Here is a 24,922-nt window from a genome sequence, read left to right as displayed (position 1 = left end):
GTTCTTAATGCCGTTGGCTGCAACCTCAATTATTATGCATGATTTGGCAAAATGGACATGGGTCCTGAACATGCTGTGGAATTTATTCATTCGCCTCATTTTGATGGAATGACTGCCAAGTGTCAAGGCATGATATGAACACCGAGAAAAAGCAAAAACCTGGTCTGGTCTCTCGTCCATGTAGAGCCTGTAGTTTAGTAGGATTACAGAACTTAAGTTTAAAAAAAAAAAGTACAATGTAATACAAATGTAGGATTTGTGTTAAAACCTGCAAAGGAAAAGAAGTGGCAATGTAAGTACCTATAACACAGGGATCCAACCCGTTTACACAGAGGGTGGTGGGTGTCGGAGAGATGGAAAGGGCTCTAGGGAATTGGGGACATATGGTATGAAGGGATACAGATGGACAATAAGCTTGGAAACTACAGCGCTGTCTAAGCCATGTTAAGGACTTTTTTTTTTTTTTTGGAGACAAAATCTTGCTCTGTTGCCCAGGCTGGAGTGCAGTGGTGTGATCTCGGCCCACTGCAACCTCCACCTCCTGGGCTCAAGCTATTCTCTTGCCTCAGCCTCCTCAGTAGCTGGGACTACAGGTGCATGCCACCATACCCAGCTAATTTTTGTATTTCAGTAGAAATGGAGTTTCACTACATTGGCCAGGCTGGTCTCAAACTCCTGACCTCAAGTGATGGGCCTTCCTCAGCCACCCAAAGTGCTGGGATTACAGGCATGAGCCACCATGCCTGGCCTGGACTTGGCCACTTTCCCAAGTGCAGTGGGAGGTTTTAGTCTGTGTCGGGACATGCCCCAGTCAATGAAAATGTTTTCTACTGTATCTCAGAAGATACGAAGTAGACTTTTAGGAAACAGTCAACCTGGGTTCGAATCTTCACTCCACAGCCACTGTGTCAGCCTGGGCAAGCCATTTTTCAGCAGTAGTTTGCTTATGTGTCAAATAGGAATAGCCCCACTCATTGTTCCCCTCCTCAGGTGCTGTCAGCATTCAGGAAGGTGTGGAGAGCTCTGGGCTGGGCACATGCAGCTCTGTACAGGTGTGCCCCTGCTGCTGCTGCTGTTATCAGTGGCAGTTCTTTAGATGGGCTGTCAGCTGCATTCTGAGTTGTGGGAGACTTTCTTTGCTTTCTTTCACCAAATGCATTTTTTAAAAAAAGGCACCTAAATTCCCTCATCATTTCTCACCCCTCTTGCACTGATTTTTATATTACCTGCAATCTGCTTTCTGTCCTATAAACTCATCTGAGCCTATGATCTAAAATGCTGCCACATCCCACGTACATTTGCTGATCTGCACTCTCTTGGGAGCAATCCACAGGCCTGGCATTGAGAGAGCATCATTTACCAGGCACTTTCCTAACACAACGACCACAGCAGCACTTACATGGCACTGATGATGCCCAAGCACTGTCCTAAGTGCATCTGAAATGCCCTCTCAAAATTACACAGGAGAGAATGAGACCGTGTCACTTGCAACGACATAGATGGAACTGGAGCTCATTATGTTAAGTGAAGTAACCCAGGCAGAAAGACAAACATCCTAAGTTCTCACTTATTTGTGGGACTCAAAAGTCAAAACCATTGAACTCATGGACATAAAGAATAGACGGACAGTTATCAGAGGGTGGGATAGAGCAAAGGAGAGATGGCTGATGAGCACAAATAAAGTCAGATATACCATTTGAATGTACAACAAGGTGGCTACAGTCAGCAGTAATTGTGTATTTAAATATAAAGGATTTTTTTTTTTTGGAGACAGAGGCTCAAACAGTATAGTGCAGTAGTGAGATCTCAGCTCACCACAACTCTCGCCTCCCAGGTTCAAGCGATTTTCCTGCCTCAGTCTCCAGAGTAGCTGGGATTACAGGCACCCACCACCAGTGCCAGCTAATTTTAGTAGTTTTAACAGAGATGGGGTTTCAGCATGTTGACCAGGCCGGTCTCAATCTCCAGACCTCAGGTGGTCTCCTGCCTCAGCCTCCCAAAACAACAGGTACCCCATTCTTCATGATATGATTATTTCACAATGCATGCCTATCTCAAAACATCTTTGGTACTCCAGAAATATATACACCTACTATGTACCCACCATAATTAAAATCATTTTACAAAAAGATTACATAAGAGGATGAGTACCATCATGATCTTCATTTTACACATGGTAACCCTGATCCCAAGAGATTTAACGAAATTGCTCCAAGTCTCACACTGGGTAAGTAGCAGAGGTGGAATTTCAACCCGTCTTAGGCCTGATCCCTCATGGTTCAAATGTAGTCCACTTTTGCGCATTCTCCTGAGTATCTTTTAATATGCCTTTACTTCTTCTATCAGGTACTTCTGCCTCCTTTCCACAAAACACTGGCTTTATCAAGGATCTATATCTCTCCAACTTTTTCTCCTCTTCTTCCTCCTTTAAAAAACTTTTCTGAACAAAGATCCTTCCTCTTCTCAATCATGTGCAGTTGCCTTGTAGAGGTCATGGGAGGGATGGACAGCTTGTTTTCCAGTAGGGAATAGACATATAATAACAACTAGTGGCTGAGGCAGAGGAACAGGGTAGACCGGTTAGTTCTCCTACCCATCCTGAGTCCCATTTCGTAGTTAGTAAATCACTGTTAATGGGACCAGTTTTGTATTTTTTTTAGAGCTATCCAGGGGATTCTGGGAATGAGGAACCACTGAGGATATGTATTTGGTCTCTGAGGTTTGGACTTGTCCTTTGATTTGTCTATTGTCCTAAAAGTAGAGGATTTTGTTAATATAGACCTTTTTTGATGTGCTGCTTCTCTGAGCTGAACTTCTACAGAAGAGAGGACCAGGCTTTACTTCTTTATGTCATAAGATTATTTTAGTTTTTTAAAGATATATTTATGTATAGCCAGAGTTAATGGAAGGATTAACCAGACTGACATTGTTTAGTGATCATTTTCAGAGTCTCTGTTGGTTCTTGAAGGGCGTATGTTGCAAATTCTAGACAGAAAACATTTGGAGACAGTGAGACATTTAATTTTAGCTGAGAGAGCCACATGTTACTTACGAAACATCCGCTTGAGAACTGTGGTAGAGAATTAAACCCGACATGTCTTATGCTGGGCTACTACCTACACTAATAAACAAAATAAAATCACACACACAGGGAAAAAGGCTTTTAAAGATAACACAAAAAATGAACTAAACCGATGCAATCTGGTAGTAACTATTTTACAAAATTTTAATTCGTAAATATTTTAGTGAGGTTGTGGGTCTCAGTTTATTATTTATTTTTCTCTAGCCTGCCGTTAAAAAGTGAGAGAAATGGTCAGTTTCGAAGTGTCATGAAATTGCCCTGAGAACCCCAAATGGGGCAAGTGTTTTCAGAAATACTTCTCGTTTAGGGCATACACTTTGGAAGTACCTCTAGTTCGGATGCAGAGAGGGTGTGAACAGAAACATGAGACACATTCCCAGAACCCCAACCAAGAGATGACAAAAACACAAATTCGGGAAGGAGCTCTCAGAGTTGGAGAAGAGCTGCCACTGGGGCTGAATGAAGCAAGAGAGGATCCTTCCTTTCACCCACCCATAAGGCTGACTCTCCAACTCATGCGTAACACACGGCTATCTAGGGGATCTCAAATGCACATCAGACCACCCCTTGGAAATAGAGACATATTATGAAATTGTGTTGAACTAACCAGCGCTGTCTGTGACAGAAAATGCAAAAATGATGGATAGGATGGTTACCCGCAAGGAAAAAAAAGGAGGAGAGACACACAGAAAAGACAGATAGGTAGCAATTATCTATCATTTTCTCTATCAATCTTCTGTGTATGTTTGTATCTATCTGTCTACCTCTCAGCCAATCGATCCAGTATCTATGTATCTACCTACCTACCTACCTGGTATTATGCAAGGGGAGAAAACCCATATAAAGAGCTGTCTTTTGAATATGAGAAGACATCACAACACTTGGTTAACTATCACGTTCTCTCTGTTCATTCTCTAGGTCAGCTTGCTCCCTCTACGTATGACAGCTGACCCTATCAGACTACCTAAACTATTTCCCAAACAGTTCATTCTACTGGCCCAGCAGTATTAAGCATATTTGTGTTCGTGATTATAATTTTTAGATACCTTTAAAGAATACTTCACACCAGATGATATACGCATTTTGGTCTTCATGATAAACGCAAACGAAAGTTCATTAGAAATTACAATGAAAATATATTTTAGTTTCCACACTGATAAAGTACAGTTCCAGCCTGTTGTCCTCTTTTTGTCTTTATATAAAAACTGGAGAGGAGAAAGCTGAGGATCTTTGGGGTTTAAATTCACTTTGGGCCTCACGGACTTGGTTTGATTTGGAACTCTACTCTCTGAGCTCAGCACAGATGCCTGGCTGTTGATACTGACAAGGGAGTTCTCCATCATACAGCTACTCTAGTTCAGGTTTAAAAGAAAGATCTTTTGATGAATCAGGCAGTTTCTGTAAAGGCATGGTACAGGGATAAAGAAAGGCTTCTTTTTATCTTGTGCTTTTGCGACTTGATCGTGTATTTTTAGATGACCTATATGAATTTTATCTCTAGGGGCCTTCTTACTCTACACCCAATAATTCAAGAGAAGAAACCAAACTTTGCACAGTGTTCTTCTGGGAGAATATGTGGTCCCTCCACAGTCATTTGCTTCCCCATGAGCTTGTCTATTTCCTGTAAACTCACCCCACTGCGTACAGAACAGGATGATAGAGCTGATTCGAAGGCAATTCATTCTGCAGAGGGTGAGCCCCTGAGAATGCAATCTAGGAGGCCCAAGCGAGGGGGCAGTCTTTTACGAGTTACGTGAAAGATCATGTATTCGGTTGGTGCAAAAGTAACTGTGGTGTTAGCAATTAAAAGTAATTGTAGTCTTTGCAATTAAAAATAAAAGTATTTCAGAGCAAAAGTAGGAGCCAGCGCCACAGGCGACAAAGACCAAGGAACAAAGACTGGGAGGGCACATTGAGAAATGAGCAGAGACAGAAATGAGGCAGATGAGCGGGGGCACAAAAGACACTGAAGCAGAATAGACAGAGACAGAGGAGCTTCGAGGGTGTGCATTTCTGACATTTCTGCTTCCTAGCCAATTCCTAGTGCAATCTTGGCTCACTGCAACCTTCATTCCCCAGGTTCAAGTGATCCTTTTACCTCAGCCTCCTGAGTTGATGGATTACAAGTATGCACCAGCATGCCCAGCTAATTTTTGTATTTTTACTAGAGTCAGGGTTTCACTGTGTTGTCCAGGTTGGTCTTGAATGCCTGACCTCATCGGATCCACCCACCTCAACCTCCCAAAGTGCTGGAATTATAGATGTGAGCCACCGTGCATGGCCTCAGTCTTTGGATATTTTAAGATATTTTCTGAGTCTTCTTAAAATAACCTCCTTTTCAACTGAGTTATTTTTGGAGAGATCCAGTACCTTATAGTCAAAGAGCCTTGTCTAAAATACATTTGTTACAAAGTGTTACTGTCAAAAACTTGAAGAAATAATGGGAGTTTTGCTTGGCCAAAGGCCATTCACTTTGCATAAAATTACCAAGGAAGAGAGTGCAATTAAGAGTTAGTTTGCTATAAAGAAATGAGGAAATGTCATCTATGTTGTCCACCTGGAAACCCTACACCAGTACAATAGAAAATTCTAAGGAGGCAACACAGAAGATTATTTTTTTTAGGGCATCAGTAAGCAGGCTCAACATGCAAATGGTTAATACAAGCAGTCACAGCTCCTTATCAGAAAATCGACTCGAGGGAAAGAAAGGAAGGGAAAGAAGAAGCGGGGTTGTTTTAAAAGTAGTCCTGGCCTTGCTGTCCACTAAGCAGGTGTCACGGTATCACAGGCTGACCCTGCGCTAGGCTGTCTCAACCTCCACTCTATTTTGGGCAGTAGGAATTTGCTGAGACATTAGACTGAAGACAGATGGCACCTTCATGGAGTTCTGCCTTTCACGTTCTGATGAATAAAAGTAACTGTTAAGTATGTTCAAGGAAATCGTTGCATTAACAATTTGTTAAAACTTGTAGCGATTAAGGAAGTGAACGCTGCTAACTTCAGTGATTTGGAACAATGGTGCTGAGGAATGCTATGCCCCAAGCACTGGAAAAAATTAACCATCACAAACTAATAAATAAGGCAGGATTGGGGAGTTTCTGTAGCTGATCTCTCTTTTCTCTCTCTTTTCTCTCTTTCTCTCTCTCTCTGTGTGTGTGTGTGTGTGTGTGTGTGTGTGTGTGTGTGTGTGTGTGTGTCTTTACCAATAATGGTAGTGTTAGGTAGAAAAGGCAAATGGGTTTCTGGGTTTTCAGAATTGGGCAGACCTATATTTAATGCCTGTATCTTACATCGACTAGCAAGTTGATTAACTACTCTAAGTTTCATCTTCTTCATTAGAGATAATATAGCCCATCTTTCTAAGTTGCTGTAAACAGTAGTTCTTACAGATTTAACATGCTAGCAGGATTCCTGGTTTATATTCTACCATCTGTAGCTTCTATGAATACTGTTGCCAGCATTATTAATAATAAAAATGGATACACTGGCACCTGTAACGGAACGCATCAGTATGCTTTAATTGAAAGTCACCAATGAATGAATGGATGTTGAAATGATGCCTGGCTGGTGTCAACAATTATCAAAGGATGGGGAACATAAAGAGAAACCAGACCCAACTACTGTCCTCAAAAAGTTCATAGTCTTCAAGGGTCCAAGACAAAAGAGCCAGGTGAGTCCAGACAAATTCTAGGGAACACTCACAGGCAAGCAAGAGTGTGTTCAAGTTTCTCACTTCAGGCTCACTTCATACCCTTGACTTCATCCCTCCTATTTAGAGCTCTACTGAGTCGCTAAGTGTTCTTTTCACCCACACAAACGGTTCCAGTTACTTCTCACACAGGACAGAGGGTGGGTGGAGTAGGTTAAAGAAGTTTAAATCAGAAGGTGACAGTGAATATAGGCACTCTCCTTCTTCTCCACTTGGAATGTGCTATTCTTAAGGAAATCTCAGCAAGCTGGGCACAGATAAGATGGAGATTAATCTCTAGATAGCAAGGAAAGACTGTTATAAACACCAACACAATAAACAATAACCACAGCAATGATTCCTATCACTTTACCATCCTCACAACCCATTCAAACATTCTTTGGATTTTTTTTTTTTTTTTTTTTTTTTTTGAACTGAGTCTCCCTCTGTTGCCCAGTCTGGAGTGCAGTAGCGCAATCTTGGCTCACTGGGAACTTACACTTCCTGGGTTCTAGTGATTCTCGTGCATCAGCCTCCTGCGTAGCTGGGATTACAGGTGTGCGCCACCACGCCAGGCTAATTATTGTACTTTTAGTAAAGATGGGGTTTCACCGCGTTGTTCAAGCTGGTCTTGAACTCCTCACCTCAAGCAATCCACCCACCTTGGCCTTTCAAAGTGCTGGGGTTACAGGTGTAAGCCACCATACCCAGCCTCTTTGGGTTTTCATAACAATATTTTACGGTAGCAAAAGGCTTACAGTAGTATTTCTCTAAAATTTTTGCCATACCTTTATGTTTTGACATTTTTACCTTACTACCTATATTATTTATTTTTCTTTCTCCTACTCATGATACTAAACACAATTTATTTTAAAAGAAAATCTGTGAAATCAACTTCTGGTATAAATAGGACACTACTATTATTAACCATAAATGGTAAGCAACTGTATAAATATAAGCATATTGGTCTCCTGGAATTCTAGGTATTACAGGTATCCAATGAAATATATGGCTATGAGAAATTGTTTTGAATGCTTTGCAATGTGTTAAAACTGAAAAAGAAAAAAAAAAAAAAACTTTTCCACCCTATGAGTCAATCTTGTTTACCGCTGTTTCTGTGTACCACCTAAAAGAAACTTATAGACCTTCTAAAATCTCGCCCATCCTTTGAAAAATGCTGGTTTTGACCACTGCAGTGCCTATTCCTAGATTACACAAAACAGTTTCAATACAGCTCATCAATAATTTGTTAAACGACAACAGGGTGTTGGATTACAAGGTGGGAGCTGGTGGACTGAGGATGGGGTTACAGATATGGATGGGCACACTTCCTGTCCTCCAAACACTCGGAAATTAGTTGGGAATTGCACATGTACATGTAGAAAATACTAACCATCATCACTCAAGACACAGTAAGTTACACTGCACTCACGAAGACCCCAACACACAGCTCAAAATACATGCCGATTTTCCCACTTGCTAAAAGCCCATTTCTCAGAGTTATCAGTTCCACTTTCTTTACTCTCTGGAGCTCCAAGTTGACAGAGTCACCATAGTAAGATAGCAGTGGCCTTACTGTAGAGGGAAAAGAGATCAAAATGAGGCACAGGCACACACTCTTACATTTTCCACTTGAAAGTGACATCTGTCACTTATGCTCACAGTTCATTGGTCAAAGCAAGCCATGGGGCTAACAGGACAAGAACGGGGTGGGAGAATAGATTCACTTTTGTGGAAAGGATCAGTGGGAGAGATGGTTCACAGAGTAGCCAATATTTCCAGTAAGAATATGACCTACCGAATATTACAGTAATAGAATGGAGATTTGAACTCAGGTTTTTTGGAATTCTTGTCTACTGTGATACCCCGCTAACCAAACTGCCTCTTTAAGGGGAAAAATACAGTAACATTTGAGGACACATGCACTTCTCTGAAGACTATTTGCCATCTAAGTGGAAGGGCAGGCTTAAAAAACAGAAAAGTTGTTTTTTTATGTATCCCCATACCTACAGTAAGTAAGTGACTAAAGGTTTCTACGTGCTTGGTGATAGAATGCATTCAGAAGAATGAATTCAGATGTTAAAATGATTCTTTTGTGAGCAGGTGGGGAGAAAGAGAGGGTGAATAATGGGTATAAATTACAGTTTTTAAAAATAATGGGTGCAAAGTAAGATCTAACGTTTGGTAGCACAAAAGAGTGACTACAGTCCACAATAATTGATTGTATATTTCAAAATAACTAAAAGACTGGAATTAGATTGTTTCTAACACAAAGAAAAGATAAATGCTTGAGGCAATGGATACCACAATTACTCTGATGTGATCCCACTGTACACTTATATCAACATATCACGTGTACCCTGTAAATACATATATTTATTTTGTATAAAAATCATAAAAATATAATTCCTTGGTTAATCTTTTAACCAAGAAATGAGCTCACAGAGTAAGGCTACTGTCTCCTCACAAGGGGCTTGCTTCCCCGGCTTTTTACTAGGATCTTAAAATACAGGAGACATCTGGGTCAGAAGTAATTTAAATACTGACCTGCAAGGAACAGCCTGATGAACCAAAAGACCTCTAAAATGCATTTCCACCCCTACGGACACAGTATTTTACCCAGAGGACAAATAGCAAATAAAAACAATGTGGAAATAAAATTTCTTGGGTAGACAGAGAGTGCAATTGCAAGGGAATTTAATTTCCCCCTGAACCGAAAATGAAACCCAAGACAGTAGGTGACTATATAAAGAGAACATTGCTTCCTAAGTGTTGACATCAGTAAGCTCTTTCTACTCCAAGTTTGGATTTTCACAGAAAATTGAAAAAGTTTTCAAACAGCTTCAGTTCTTCATTGTATATTGCCAACTGGGTAACTGCCTGGAGAGAGTGACTTAGGCTGGCAGAAACACAAACCCATAAAGCACTGTCGTCCCTCGTTTTCTTTTGATTTCTTTTTATTGGTTTTACAAAACTTAATTATTTTTTGGGTAAAGAAATAAAATGTTCAAAATGTCACAACTACTGCCTACTGTTCTTAGATTCTAAATAAAACCTGTCCTCCAGGGAAATAAGTGTAAAGCTCATGAGGCTCATTGAAAAATTTACACTAATTACCTGGGAACATCTTCCCCAAATCAGACACACAAGCAAACACCTCAAATCAATCACCCAAACAAAAATCCCAAACAGAATAGGAAGTAGTGATAAAAATGATAAGCACGGGCCAGGTGTGGGAGCTCACACCTGTAATCCCAGCACTTTGAGAGGCCAAGGAGGTCAGGAGTTCGAGACCAGTCTGGCCAACAAGGCAAAACCCCAAGTCTACTGAAAATACAGAAATTAGCCCAGTGTGGTGGTAGGTCCCTGTAATCCCAGCTACTCAGGAGGCTGAGGCTGGAGAATCACTTGAACCTGGGAGGCGGAGGTTGCAGTGAGCCAAGATCGTACCAGTATACTCCAACCTAGGCAACAGAGTGATATTCCGTCTCAAAAAAAAAATTGATGAGTATGGAAAGACAGCAAAAACAACAATAAAACCCTTCTAAAACTAGTGTTACTAACTTATTGAAGACCTCTATGGTGATGCGGCAGGATCCCCGAGAAAAAATATGCATATACACATTTGTGCATCTATAAATAGACACAGAGAAATCATCTAATAGACATAATTAATGATTCCAGGGACAGAAAAAGCCAGAAAAGACGATGCAAAGTTTAGGAAACCAATCATTAGTTTTCAGGGAGACTGCAGATGCTGCAATCATATACTGTCCGCTTCTTGAAATCACAATGAACCCCTAAGACGAGGGTGAAATGTCAACTTCTCCGTTTACTTTACTCAGTAACACCTGTCCCATCCCCAAAGCCCTTTATAATCCCACCATACTTTGAAACATCTTCACAGGTAACACAGTTCTCAAACTACAGGTATTCACCACTCTATAGTCTTCTTCCCAGTACTAGAATTAGAGATACAGGAGGAAGAAGTGCAAAACGGTACAATACAAACGGTAACAAGAACAGCCAAATCTACAGAAACAATGTAAAGGAGCTTCATGAGTTTGGCGAGGGACATGATGACTTTGAAGCTGCAGGGAAAATCCAACTTGGAGAATATAACCAAGTAGGCAGACTCATCAGCATACAGAAGCTAATCAAAGCACAGTAGTTTCTTTTTTCATTTTGTCTTATTTTAAATTGATGATAAGGAAACAGTTTTGCTTCCAGAGACACCTGATCACACAGGCTAACTGAGCTAATGCAATAAAATTTCAGAAACATCTCTTTCATATTTGCTGTATTTCACTGATTATAAAGCAAACATTTCTTCACATTTTCATTTTCTTTCTCTTTGTTTTTCTTTTTTGAGACAGTGTCCCATTTTCTTTCCCAGGCTAGGGTACAGTGGCACAATCTCGGTTTTCTGCAACCTCCACCACGTGGGTTCAAGCAATTTTTCTGCCTCAGCCTCCTCAGTACCTGGGATTCCAGTTGAGCACCACCATACCCAGTTAATGTTTTTGTATTTTAAGCAGAGACAGGGTTTCACCATGTTGCCCATGGTAGTCTCCAACTCCTGAACTCAGGTGATCCACCTGCCTTGGCCTCCCAAAGTGCTGGGATTACAGGCATGAGCCACCACGACTGGCTGAATTTTTGGATTTTCAGTAGAGACAGGGTTTCACCATGTTGGCCAGGCTAGTCTCAAACTCCTGAACTCAAGTAATCTACCTGCCTCAGACTCCCAAAGTGCTGGGATTACAGGGGTGAACCACCACGCTGGGCCTACATATTCATAGCTTGGTAACTGGAATGCCTTCTACAATCAGTAATGGGATAAATTTATTTGGTAACGTTTTTCTTAATGGTGACACACATAAGATGCTTCACTGAACACTCAACAGCATCCTTGATGCATGAAATTTCGTTAATAACTTGCATTCTTCTCAAGTCCATGTGGTTTATGATTCTTGACAGCAAAGAAATCAAGAGAAATCATTTAATTTTATTATTTGGTTAATAATGTCAACACTCATTCTCCAGTGTTGCGTTGAGTAAATAGGTCCCATTCTTTGAATTTCTTTTAAATAAAAATTGCATGACTAAGGCTGGGTATGGTGACTCACACCTGTAATCCCACAACTCTGGGAGGCCAAAGTGGGTGGATTACCTGAGGTCAGGAGTTCGAGACCAGCCTGTCTCAAACTGGTTTTAGTAGAAACCCTGTCCCTACCAAAAACACAACAATCACCTGGGTGTTGTGGCTCGTGCCTGTAATCCCAGCTATTCGGGAGGCTGAGGCAGGAGAATCACTTGAACCTGGGAGGCACAGGTGGCAGTGAGCCAAGATTGCTCCACTGTACTCCAGCCTGGGCAACAGAGCAAGACTCCATCTCACAAACTGTGCATCCCAGGTTCAAAAAACGACTTGATTTAATGCACCATTCTAGACCTTGTCATGAAAGTCTCCAGGAATCATTTCTACGAATACTGAAAGGTATTGTAGAACTCAGCTGTTATCAAAATGGGTTTTGGAAACTCTAGGTTTTTGATTTTCATTCTTGGGCATGCATCCACATCCCCCAGAGGGCCTGTTTAATTTAGACACACCTGAGCCCTAGAGCTTCTGACTCAGGTTGCCTGCAAAGACTCGAGAGAACATACATCTGTAGCCAGTTTGCAGGTGACACTGATGCTGTTGGACTGGGGACAACACCTGAAAAACCACAGTTCTAGTGTTCTGACATGACGACTTGGTCGTTGTTGTTAATTACTACCGGGGAATCAGGAAAGGAAGAGGAGGTCCAGTCAGAGAGAGAGCTGTAGACGCTTTCCTCCTTCCATTTCAATCAAAGCCATCCCGGTTTTATCCATGTCCATGTCAGTTTCTGCAGGAGGTTTCATATTAAATAAAAGTTTTGCTGCTTTTTAAAAAATGAAAGTAATTATTGAAATGGAAAGAGCCAAAGCTTTAGGATAAGATAGAGCTGAGCTGCAGTCTCAGTTTTATCATTTAATACTTAATATCCACAGGATTTTTCTTTTTGAGACAGGGTCTTATTCTGTCCTCCAGGCTGGAGTGCAGCAGGCTCACTGCAATCTCTGTTTTCTGGGTTCAAGTGATTGTCCTGTTTCAGCCTTCCGAGTAGCTGGGACTATAGGTGTGTGCCACAATACTCGGCTAACTTTTGTATTTTTAGTAGAGACGGTATAGCCATGTTGTCCAGGCTGGTCTCAAACTCCTGGCCTCAATCCCTAAGTGCTGGAATTACAGGCATGAGCCACCACACCTGGCTAGTTTAGTTTTTTAATAATAATTTCTCCAAAATGGGGGTAATAAAACATATTTGAGGTCTTGTGATAACGTAGGAGATGATGTGCATGCAACACATCATAAATACAGCTCCTTGCAAACAGTGGGTGCTTAACACCTTGCAGCCACTAGTAAGAAGAAGAATAGTCTGATCCTTAAAGGCAGAGGCTTTGCTTTCCTCACTCCTTTTGTAGACCTGTGGTTACTCGCAGTGACTGCGGGCAAAGCAGCTGTTGTCAAGTGACTTTGGAACAAGGTGCCAGGTCCCCGGCCCCGGTTAATCAAGGCTCAGGGCTGCAGCTGGGTGGCAGTACCCAGAGTTCGGAAAGCTGGACACACACTTACTGCCGGGCTGCCTGGGCCCTGGCCTCTGCAGCACGGCTGATTGCACAGGAGCCAGCAAACCTGCCCCGTGAACAGAAGGGGCCTCAGAACCAGCTTCTGTCTGCAGTAGCTCCTCTTGGTCCAGCGTCAGGCACCTCTCTTCCTCTGCAGCTCCTTAAAGGTGCTTGCATAACACAGCAGTCACCCCTCTGCATGGGATGCCCAAGAGGATGAGTTTGTCGGAAGATTAAAAACGCCCCCTCCTTGTGTGCAACTCCCCAGTTTTCATGATCCCCCCACCTGCTCTGCACTTGAGAACTCAGCAAGAAGAAATGTCATTTGTACCGGGGGTAAAGATGTTCCCCTCTACCTTAAGTCTCAGCTTTTATTAAAAACATTTAACATTTTGGCTACTATGAAGGACATTAATTCCTAGGGGGGAGAAAGAGGAATAAAGAAGAAGAAGAAAAAAAACTCTTCACTAAAACATGTGTTTCAGCTCACATCTATAAGGACTATAGAAAACTTTTGGACTCTATCATTCTTAGAAACTATTTTATCTTGTATTTGAACAGCCTGGATGTGGGAGGCAAGGTTTCAATACTTACACAAAGATAGAAATCTAGCTTTGAGATCTGAACGCAGAGTGGAACAGCTTGAGGGTGTTACTTCAATATTTTCCCTTAAAGGTAAGTGGAGCAGTTACATATGGCGATCTGCCTTAGGAAGATCCCTTTACACAACAAGTTAAAAGTAAATATTCTTGCAGATGGGTGTCTAAGAGAAAGCAGCTAGTGAAATCAAATAAAAGCTCTTCCAATGTCCAAGAAGCAACACATTAATTAAATGGATTGGGCTCTGAAATCTGTGATCTTAAAGGCTGTGATTTACTTGATTACATGCTTTTACAAACAAAGCTGCCTTATTAACTTACTCAAATTCCCAAGGACTCCGACAAAGAGCAGCATTAAGCAAGCAAGAAGGTGGTCTAGGACAATTTAAAACATAAAATCCAGAGTGTAGCAAAGTGAGATTTCTAATCTAAGTACTTTCTTTCTATTGCTTGGGTTCAGAACATAAAATGTATCTTTAATATAAATGGCTACATCCCCACCTCTGCCTTAATGATCTGCTTGATATATACTGTAGCCGTTCATACTAATTACATCATTAATAATGGTTTCTTTGAGAAGCCATCTATGAATACAGCGATGTCAGGAGACATATGGGTCATCTAGAATATCTGCAGATTGGCCTTAAGAATTCAGAATCTCACCTTTAGAAATGGCAATTTATTGATTGCTAAAACAAAAGGGGAAGCTGCTGAAGACATCCCAGTCCAATTTTCATAACTCCTGGTAGGTATAATGGAAAGCAGGAGTGGGGTAGGAAGATGGTGGTTCACTCCTGGAAGTGAACATAAAGCCTCTGAAAATGGGCAAAGAAACAGAACGGGTACCCTCAGGAATGCCACTTGCACCCTGGTCTTGTGTTTCTAGCTTGCTAAGGAACTTGCCTCCTTGGCTACCCTAGATTATGTTACACTCCAAACCTCCCAGACTGAATGGTTCCTATGCAAACAGCTAAGGGGCACCTGCCAAGTGCCAGACGCTGTGCTGAGGACTCTATATACATGACCTCATTTATTATGTATTTATTTATATTGAGACAGAGTTTATCTCTGTCACCAAGGCTGGAGTGCAGTGGTGGGATCTCAGCTCACTGCAACCTTCGCTGCTCCCAGGTTCAAGCGACACTCCTGCCTCAGGTACATACCACCATTCCCAGCTAATTCTGTATTTTTAGTAAAGATGTGTTTCCACCGTGCTGGCCAGGCTGGTCTCGAACTCTTGACCACTGGTGATCTGCATGCCTTGGCCTCTCAAAGTGTTGTGATCAGAGGCATGAGCCACCACACTCGGCCACACATGATCTCATTTAATCTTCTCAGAGATCCCTGTGGTTGTATGGAAAAGCATAATTAAACTACTTGATTCTACCAGTTGGGAGGAGAGAGAATCAGAGAGGTTAAGTGACTGAACTGCAATTATACGGCTCACTGCTAAAAGTAGCCCAGAGTTTAAACAAGAATGAGATCCAGTGCACATGGTGTTCTTCCTCTTCATCCTCTGTCCTCTCCAAGCCTTTTCCCTCTTCCCACAGTGGAGACTGCAAATAAATTGCCCACAGTTGCTGGACAAGAGGGGCCAGGAAGAGAGCAGCTAGAGACAGAATTAATGAGGCATCTAAGACCATCAGCAGCCTTGATTTTCCTGCTAAATAATTTACATCTTAACCTGCAGGGAATAGGGGGCCATTGAAATATTAAACAGCAAGACTGACATCACCATTTCTCCAGAAACTAAGTCCAGAGACTTTGGTGATTTTAATTTTTTTTTTAATTTCTCCTTTATGTCCAATACATACCCAAGTTCCCTTCTTTTTATACTATGTCAATTAACCAGTAGCAGCCTGCATCTGAATCCTGTTATACAGCAACTATGGATGTGTAACTTTTACTACATTTGTTAAGATTTTTGAGCCTCAGTTTCCTGTTCTGTAAAATAGGGAGCATAAAAGTATTCATTATGTAGGCTACCTTGAGGCTCAAGTGAATGATGGTATACAAGATTATGTTTGCCTTATGGTAAGCACCCAGTGTGATGTGCTAAATTGTTCCCCCAAATTCATATGTTGAAGTCTTAACCTCCAACATTTCAGAACGTGACTTTATTAGAAAACAGAATCTTTAGAAGGAATCAAGTTAAAATGAGGTCCTCAGAGTGGGCCATAAGCCAGTATGACTGGTGTCTTTACATGAGGAGGAACAGGCACATGTGGACACAGACATACACAGAGGAAGAGGATGTGAAGATGCACAGGCTCTCTATGTAGAAGGCCCTCTACAAGCCAGGGAGAGGCCTGGAGCAGACCCTTTGGTCAAAGCCTTCAGAAGGAACCAACATGCCAACACCTTGATTCTGGACTTTTAGTCTGCAGAACTGCGTGAGAAACTACTTGTTGTGTAAGCCACCCAATCTGTAGCACTGTGTTATGGTAGCCCAAGCAGACTAATATTGTAAATGTTAGATCTTCTCCCTTCCTTTGCTCTCTCCCTACCTAGGTCTAATCTTGAGAACATTACATCTAATTAATGCTTAGACTCCTGGCTATCCCCCTTGCCTGTGAGCTTGGGAGAGCAAATGGGTTTCATTTTGTGTGCCAACTGTGATCATCTATAGTCACTGCCTGGAGCACTGCATTGAGAAGGATGCTGAGGCCAGCTCAGACTCGGTGGCTAAGAGTGCCATGACTGATTGGCAATGTCTGCCACAGGCATAGGAGGGGAAGGTAGAAAGTACAGGCCATATATTTTTCAGCCCTGCCTAGGCTCTCACTGGTGTATTCATCTTGAAAAACTGTTAATAGACTGAATCTCCTAATGTAGCATTTACATCTTTTTATCACTCTGCTCAAGAGCTTCAAGTAGCTTATTTCTGTCAACCACATAAAATGTATATAGTTTGCTGTCCAGCAATTCCAAAACATTTATATATTGATTTATTCATTCAATAGTACAAGACATACTATAATAAAAATACATTAATCTTAATTATAATACAACACAATCAAATACAATCCTAATATACTCATTGTCCAAGAAATCACACTGAATCTGGATCATCATACAACTCAGTACTCTATTCATCCAGATTTCTTTACTGCTAATTTTTTTTTTTTGAGTTCATTTCTTCCCCACCCTGCTCCTTCCAGTTCCCATTTCAGAAAGGCTACAAAGAAAAAGTCTACTCAGCTTCCGGCCTCCTCTGAGTTCACATTTCTGAAGCTGTCTAACCTGACTAGCAAGGTTTCAGGAAATCTCTCTACCTGGCCTAGCTTGTATCACATGGCCACCCTGGACCAATCATCAACACAGGAGAAGAGCAAAGCCTGATTGGCTGGACCTTGGTCACATGTTCATCCCTGCAGCAGGGTAGTGGCTTGCAGTGATTGGAGTGGGAAGGAATATTACTGCAAACTAAGGCAGTGGTCAGGAACAACAGAGGCTCTCTCTCTGCCTGCCTCATCTGCCCAGACAACCTTAGGTCTTATTTTTCTCCCAAGGCTAATTCTGTTCTTGGCCTTCTTTTCACGCTGCTGCCCCAGGTGGCAAATTTTGCTCTCTTTATGTCCTAAAGGATCACACAGATTTAGATGAAATATCCCATGATTAGAAAGCTGTGCATGTACCACCAGCTACTGACAAGAAATAACTTGGAAAGTCAGGGGACTACCAGGAAGACCCTTGAGGAGAAAGGAGTTGAATCTGGAGGAAAGTTCAGTTGCATAGATGGACCAAACAGAGGGACTACCAGTATGAAAGACTGAGATTATTTTAGAAGATTAACAGATAAAGAGGTGGAAAGGGCATTGAACAGATAAAAGAAATGATGCAATGAAAATTTAAACAATGTTTTAAAGGAAATCATCAAATTTAACTGAGGCAAGATTCACATTTTTACAAGATAATTCAAAATGTCTCAAACCTCTTTGTAAATTTAGCACCATAAACAGAAAAGGGAAGGAAAAATGCTTCCATCCCAAAGTCAAATCAGGGAGAGTGGTAGTAAGGACCAGGAACACTGTTAAGTAGGATTCGGAGGCTGACTTGACCTCCAATGGAAAGAATATTATGATTAAACAGGGATATAGAACACAGTTAAGTAGAATAACACAACTGGACCTTACCTGAGGCTCCTAAAACATCTCCTGACATACTGATGTTTTGTAGATGATACTGGCTTTAAAAATGACAATGGAAATTTATGGTGCATCTACCTGTATAGGGAATAATCTAATTAACCAATCTGTAACTTTATAGCAAATCAGTATGTCAATTGCAGTGAAGGTCATGATGGGGTCATCAATTAATGATATACACAAAGATGAAATCATAGTTTTAAAAGTGAAGGGAAACTTCTAATAATTATACACCAGAGCATCCAATAAATATAAATAGGGCAGAGACGAGAGATGAGGTTAGGAAAGCTAGGAGATAGAGTGTCTGAAGTTAATTAGAGCAAATAAAATTTACGGCGTATAGTGTTGAGCTGCCCTTCAGGAAATAGGCTGATAGGCTGATAAATAAATTCTCTGAAAGCCAATTCTACAAAATCAATTCATTGAATAATGATAAAAATACCATATTACTGGAAAACTTATTAAAAGGGCTGGTATTCTTGCAACCATTTTGTCAATGATTTGCCCATCCTGCTGAAATGAAGGTCAAACTGTAATATATTCAGGCTATTAGCCGGCTTTCTGAAAACTTAAAAGAGTAGACTGAAACACCACTACATTTGTGATCAAATGATTTAGTAATCTGGGCTTTGCTTATTAGCATTTGTATGACCTTATACAAGTCATTTTATTTATCTCAATTTTAATTTCCTCCTCTAATACAAGAAAAAAAAAATCCTATCCTTCTCTTTAACTTGAAAACTGAATGTACTGGGAGAACTATCAAAGATAGCTGCTAATTTCTCTCTGATCCTTAGAAAAGATTTTTTCCAGACACCCCTTCTACATTTTGTGAAAAGTCCAAAGCACTTTTTAAAATTTCTGCAGGTTGTCGGGGGCCTTACGCTTTCATGGGATATATCAGATTTCCGTTTCTTGCCCTTGCTGAGTTTCTACTATGTTTCTTGCTGTTGATTTACCTCTGAATTAAACTGAGGCTAACACGAAGCACAGTGACTTTCCTTGACAACAAACACACAAACAAAATATCCACATGAAAACACTATGTGTGTCAGTCAGGATATACCAGGCCGTGCTGTAGCAGTAAATGCCTCTGAAATCTAAAAGGTTTAGGAATAATAAGAGTTTATTTCTTGCTCATATCACACATCCATCATGAATGTGGTGGAATGAGACAAGGTGGTGTTGCTTCTCAAAGGCTCTCAGCAATCTAGGATGAAGGAAAAATCATCATCTCAAATATTTCTAGCCACCATGTCAGAGGAATATGAAATTTCTAGAAACTCTTGCATCAGCAATAAAATGTTCCAGCACTTGTCACTTTCATTTATAGCTCATTGGCCAGAACTAGTCTCCTGGCCCCACTAAAACCACAAGAATTTCTAGCACTGCCCAGCAGGGAAGAGATGGAATACTTGAGGATAAGCCCACATGGTGACCATACAATACATTGCTTGGGGAAGTTGAAGGATTTACAGTGTAGCAACACAAACATTAGATATCACTACTCTTAGAAATCCTTGCATACAAACCAACAGATACCTCAGCCATTCTCTCCTCTCTCTTCTACCCTTAATGTGTCCTTCAGCTCCATCCCTGTTAGAAGCCACAACATCTTGAAATTCCTCCTAAAGGCTTAAGCAGAATGACTAGGCTCTCTGCAACCCTTGTCCCCTGCTTTTTGCTAATCCATGACTGTGTACGTTTTGCAACTACCATTTGCAAAAAAACCTAAGTTCTTAGTCTGGAGGCAATCCCTTCTCTATTGTCTTTGAATGGGTATTTTGGGGATAGGAAGAAGACCGCTAGATGAGTTATTCTCCCAGTTACACAAGTAAAACCTAACTGTATGTGTTAAAGCAATGCATACAATTTAAAGTCCTGCAGAAATAATTTGTACCATATTGGAAATTTCTTTGGCCCTCTATTTTCTCACTGAATGCAGAGAATAGCAGTCCTTCCTCTGACTATAACATGGTGGTCTTGTCCATAAAAATGCTCTGTGAACTCTAAAGCAGTATGTAAATTCAATGACAGGTCGGTGCACAAACGCACGACTCTGTAGCTGTGAATTCAGAAGTTTTTCCAAATTCCAAGCACTCAGAGTCGATGCTCTTTTTCCTTTGGGTCACAGTAAGGAGGCATTTTATGGTCTGCTATCAAGTAGAAGTCAAGTTTCCCCACTCCTCTGGTTTTGCCTGTCTTCGTGATTTAATAATGTAGTCCATATTGGAAGATGATGCAGTTATGTCAGTTATTAGAGAATTACATTTTTGTGTTCTGCTAAAGGGAAGTAAAGATTAGCTCTGCCAGATGCACACATAAAACTAGATAGAGGCATACCTCCAAGTCAACCCATCCATCTTTCTCTAGGACATGTCAACATGTGGAATTTATGAAATATGGACTGTATTAAAAATGTTAAACACTTTTTAAATGTAACTGCTGCAGAAATAAGATATCTTTTTTCCATTCGTTTGCTTTTTGGTTTACTGTTGCTTGGCGTTATTTTTCTTCAGTGGGACTGTCTATGCTTGTTAAGCACCGGTAAATGGCCAGTTATGAAGCAAACACAAAATATACATATGAATATTTAATAAGAAACAATAGCAGAAATATAGTGTGCATTTGTTGCTCCACTGGAAAACTATATTCATTATTCTACAAATTATTCTTCCATAAATATTTCAGAAACTAGAAAAAAGGTTAGCATAGTGTACCCAGTACTTGGTGGGCTAAAAGCGCTTTCGCATTTGCACTATGATGAATGCCAATCCCACTTCCATTGCTCAGGTCTGAAATCCGTCTTTCAGTCAGTTTTAGGAGATACAGTTTTTTCATGTTTTCTTGTCATGCAAGCATAAGTAAGAAAAAAGGTACCAATTACCATGCAGGGACCATGGGTTCTTTCTGGATCAGATGACAGATAAAAACTTCCTTAGTTCCAGCCAAGATTAAGAAATAGAATCCTAGCTATGAAACGTACTCTGAGGAAAAAAAAACAAACTCAAGTCTTTTATTCTAGTATAGTGCATCATAAAGTCCAAATCTTCTCAGTCTATTAATTTTTATAGATGCGGCTTAATTTCTTGCAAACAAATATTTATCAAGTGCCTACTATGTGCTAGGTACAGTGCTATGTGATGAAGATAAAACAGAGAAAAAAACCAAGGTGGTTATTTTTGACATCACTTCATTTATGAAGAGTGACTTTGTTTCAGCTAATCAACTCTGCATAGAATATAGGCTCATTTTGGGGGTTGGATGGTATTATTATTTTTCTTTGATAGTGGAAGAGTCAACAATCCATTCATTGTCCAACGAATGTGGTTACCAGGAAGCAATTACATGATTCCAGGATGATTCCCAAGAATAGAAAGACCAGATGTAAGTAACCTTAGACTGACTGTGTTAATGATTCTTTTTGTTTTGTTTTGCTTTGCTTTTTGAGACAGGGTCTTTCTCCCTCTGTTGCCCAGGCTGGAGTGCAATGGTGGAATCATGGCTCACTGCAGCCTCAATCTTCTGGGCTTCTCCTGGATCGAGTGATCCTCCTGCCTCCACCCCCTAAGATGCTAGGACTACAGATGTGTATTACCATGTCGGCTTAATTTTGTTTAAAATTTAATTATTATTTTTTGAGATAGAGTCTACTCTGTCACCTAGGCTGAAGTGTGGTGACACGATCACAGCTCACTGCAACCTCTACCTCCGAAGCTCAAGTGATCCTCCCACCTCAGGCCTTTAAGTAACCTGGACTCCAAACATGCACCACCATGACTACCTAATTTTTTGTAGAGATGGGGTTTCACCATGTTGCCCAGGCTGGTCTTGAACTCCTGGCCTCAAATGGTCCTCCCACTGTAGCCTCCCAAAGAGCTAGTGTTACAGACATGGGCCACTATGCCCAACTTTGGTATTGATTCATTTAGGCTATCAGACAAGGGGAGCTGAGGGTCATCAAGATAATGTAACTTCTACATTTAAATCATTTTTATCCAAATGTGGGTCAACTCTAACCTTCTCTGCTGAAATAGGGCCTTGACAAGTCTACCATTTTCCTTAACCATGGCCTTGCTTTGAACATCAACATAATTCACAGTCTTTGCCAGAGCTCTGAATTGATATGTACTGCAGTTAATGGTGAGTCAAAAAATTCTAAGACTCTCAGCCAGTTTGTGCGAGTTATGTGAAGAAACCACGCATTACAACTGAGACCTCAGAAACCACTTTCAACTTGACAGACACAGGTCACAGTGGACAGGAGAAATCAAAGCTCTGTGTATAAAGGATAGATTAAAATATAAACATTTCTCTAAAAAACTCACCCCCACCATCATGAGTTGTATTACTTAGACAACTGAAAAGTTTTCAGAGATACTGAAATTTCCTGAATTACAACAGTGATAATATCATCAACAGGAGCACTATACTAACTACAAAGAAGTCAATCATGTGCACAAGCATTGCAGGCATTCTATGATTAAACAGTTTAAGTCACTGAGTCAGGGTAACACAATCAATTGATAAGACTATAACTTAGATTTTAAGTTCTTAACATTTCTCCCGTTTTCCTTGAACACACCTGTTCCCACTGACAGCTTCTCCCAATTTTCTGCCCAACTTGGAATCATTTTTAAGATTAGTAGCAAGGGTTGTGAAGCCAGGTTTCTTGGTTTCTTATTTTATCTTTTCTTTAAACAACGTTTTTCTTTTATTATTATATTTCAATAGTTTTGAAGGAACAGATGGTGTTTGTTACATGGGTAAGTTCTTTAGGTGTGATTTCTGTGATTTGAGTGCACCCATCAAGCAGTGTGTAGTGTTTTACCCCTTACACCCTCCCACCCTTCCCCCCAAGTCCTCACAATAAATTATGTCATTCTTACACTTTTACGTCCTCATGGCTTAGCTCACACTTGTAAGTGAGAATATGTAAGCACATTAATATAATGTTAACTAACTCAGGAATGGAAAACCTTCATAAGTGGAAGGGAGCTAAGCTATGAGATGGTTTTCCATTCCTGAGTCACTTCACTTAGAAAAATGGCCTCCAACTTTATCCAGGTTGCTACAAATACCATTATTTAATTCCTTTTTTTTTTTTTTTAATGTAGTCTTGATCTCCCAAATAGGCGAGAGCGCAGCGGCACAATCTTGGCTCACTGCAACCTCCATGTCCCAGGCTCAAGCTATTCTCTTGCCTCAGCTTTCTGAATAGCTTGGACTGCAGCCACGCAACACCACACCTGGCTAATTTTGGACTTCTAGGGGACACGGGGTTTTACCACGTTGGCCGGGCTGGTCTCAAACTCCTGACCTCAGGTGATCCACCCAGCAAAGCCTGCCAAAGTGCTGGGATTATAGGTGTGAGCCACACACTCCATTCTATGGGGTGTGTGTGTGTGTGTGTGTGTGTGTTACACACATACCACACTTTCTTTATCGACTTGTTCACTGATGGGCATGTGGGCTGGTTCCACATTTTTGCAATTGCGAATTGTGCTGCTACAAACATGCACGTGCAAGTGTCTTTCTCATATGATGACTTCTTTTCCTCTTGGTAGATTCTGCTTTCATAAAAACTGGTATTTCTGCTTTCATAAAAATATGAAATGCTTCGACACATTCCCATGTCATCATTGGACATGGGGCCCTGCTGATCTTCTCTGTTTCAGTCCAATTTTAGTATATGTGCTGCCGAAGTGAGCACTGGTTTCCTATTTCAGATCCTACACTTTCTAGCTGTCTGACTTTATGCAAGTTAATGTTTCAAAGCCTCAGATTCCACATCTAGAATATAGGGATAATGAAGCTCGCAGAGTTGCTGCAACGATTAAGGAAGATAACACTCGTGCATCCGATTCTCATGGTGATGACAACAATGAGACAATGACAGTGACGGTGACAATGAGGATTTTCCATCTAGATCTATGAATGGAGAGAATCCCAGGGTTGGTGTAAAATCTCACAGAATCCCAATAAAAACTAGATGTATAATGTGTATAACTCAAATAGTTTATGCAGTGAAGTTTTTCTTTTTTTAAGCTGAAAATAATTACAAGAACACAGCTATAATTCACTGTCACAGCCTTGAGGAAGCTTCATGCAATTGCAGAAGATACACATAAAACTGAAAAATTGAAGGCCTGTTTGAAATATGTAGTCATAGCGAGCACTTCTTGTTTAATTGCATTCTGCTTATATAACTAAAAGACCTAAATTAAAGCATAATCATGTTTCTAATGATTTTGCACTTTTTTCCCCCTTCCAACATGAGGAAGCTCAAGGTGTTGAAAGAGTTATGCTTTGGGACTGAGATAACTAATGTATAAATTAAACATCCATTTCATACAATTATTTACATAAATGAACAAGGGGGCCAAAATCTCTACTCATAGTTTATTCCTTCTTCATACTTCAGGAGGAAGGCTTGCTATAGATTTTTTTCTTTTTCCCAATGCATAGCAACTAAAAGTTTCTCAAGTGAGAAACACCAGGTACATATTTTAAAAGTTTCGGTGGCTTTGCATAGCCTGAGAAATGCTGAGAATAGAGAACACACTCCAGTATATCTAATTATCTTTATAAAATCTCCCAAAATCAATGGCATTATGCTCAAGACCAGCTGCGGCTGGGGAAGTCAAACAGAGCAAGTGTCAGGGAGGTTACTGAGAAGTATGACTTTCTTCCTAATAACACTACTCTATTCTCAGCATTTCTCAGGCTATGCAAAGCCACCGAAACTTTT

The 24,922-nt window shown here is 40.7% G+C and overlaps 1 protein-coding gene and 1 non-coding gene across 2 annotated transcripts in view; both read right to left on the bottom strand.

Moving 5' to 3' along the window:
- The window catches only part of RBFOX1 (RNA binding fox-1 homolog 1), a 2,532,432-nt gene that overhangs the window by 828,729 nt on the left and 1,678,781 nt on the right, over nt 1-24,922 (bottom strand).
- On the bottom strand, nt 23,776-23,884 carry LOC116536345. The gene has a single exon (XR_004262585.1). It is a non-coding gene; the product is annotated as a U6 spliceosomal RNA (small nuclear RNA).

Source organism: Sapajus apella, unplaced genomic scaffold, assembly GCF_009761245.1.
Source record: "Sapajus apella isolate SASKATOON/1434 unplaced genomic scaffold, GSC_monkey_1.0 scaffold99, whole genome shotgun sequence".
In the NCBI taxonomy this organism is placed as follows: Eukaryota; Metazoa; Chordata; class Mammalia; order Primates; family Cebidae; genus Sapajus; species Sapajus apella.
This window is presented reverse-complemented; position numbering and strand designations above follow the sequence as displayed.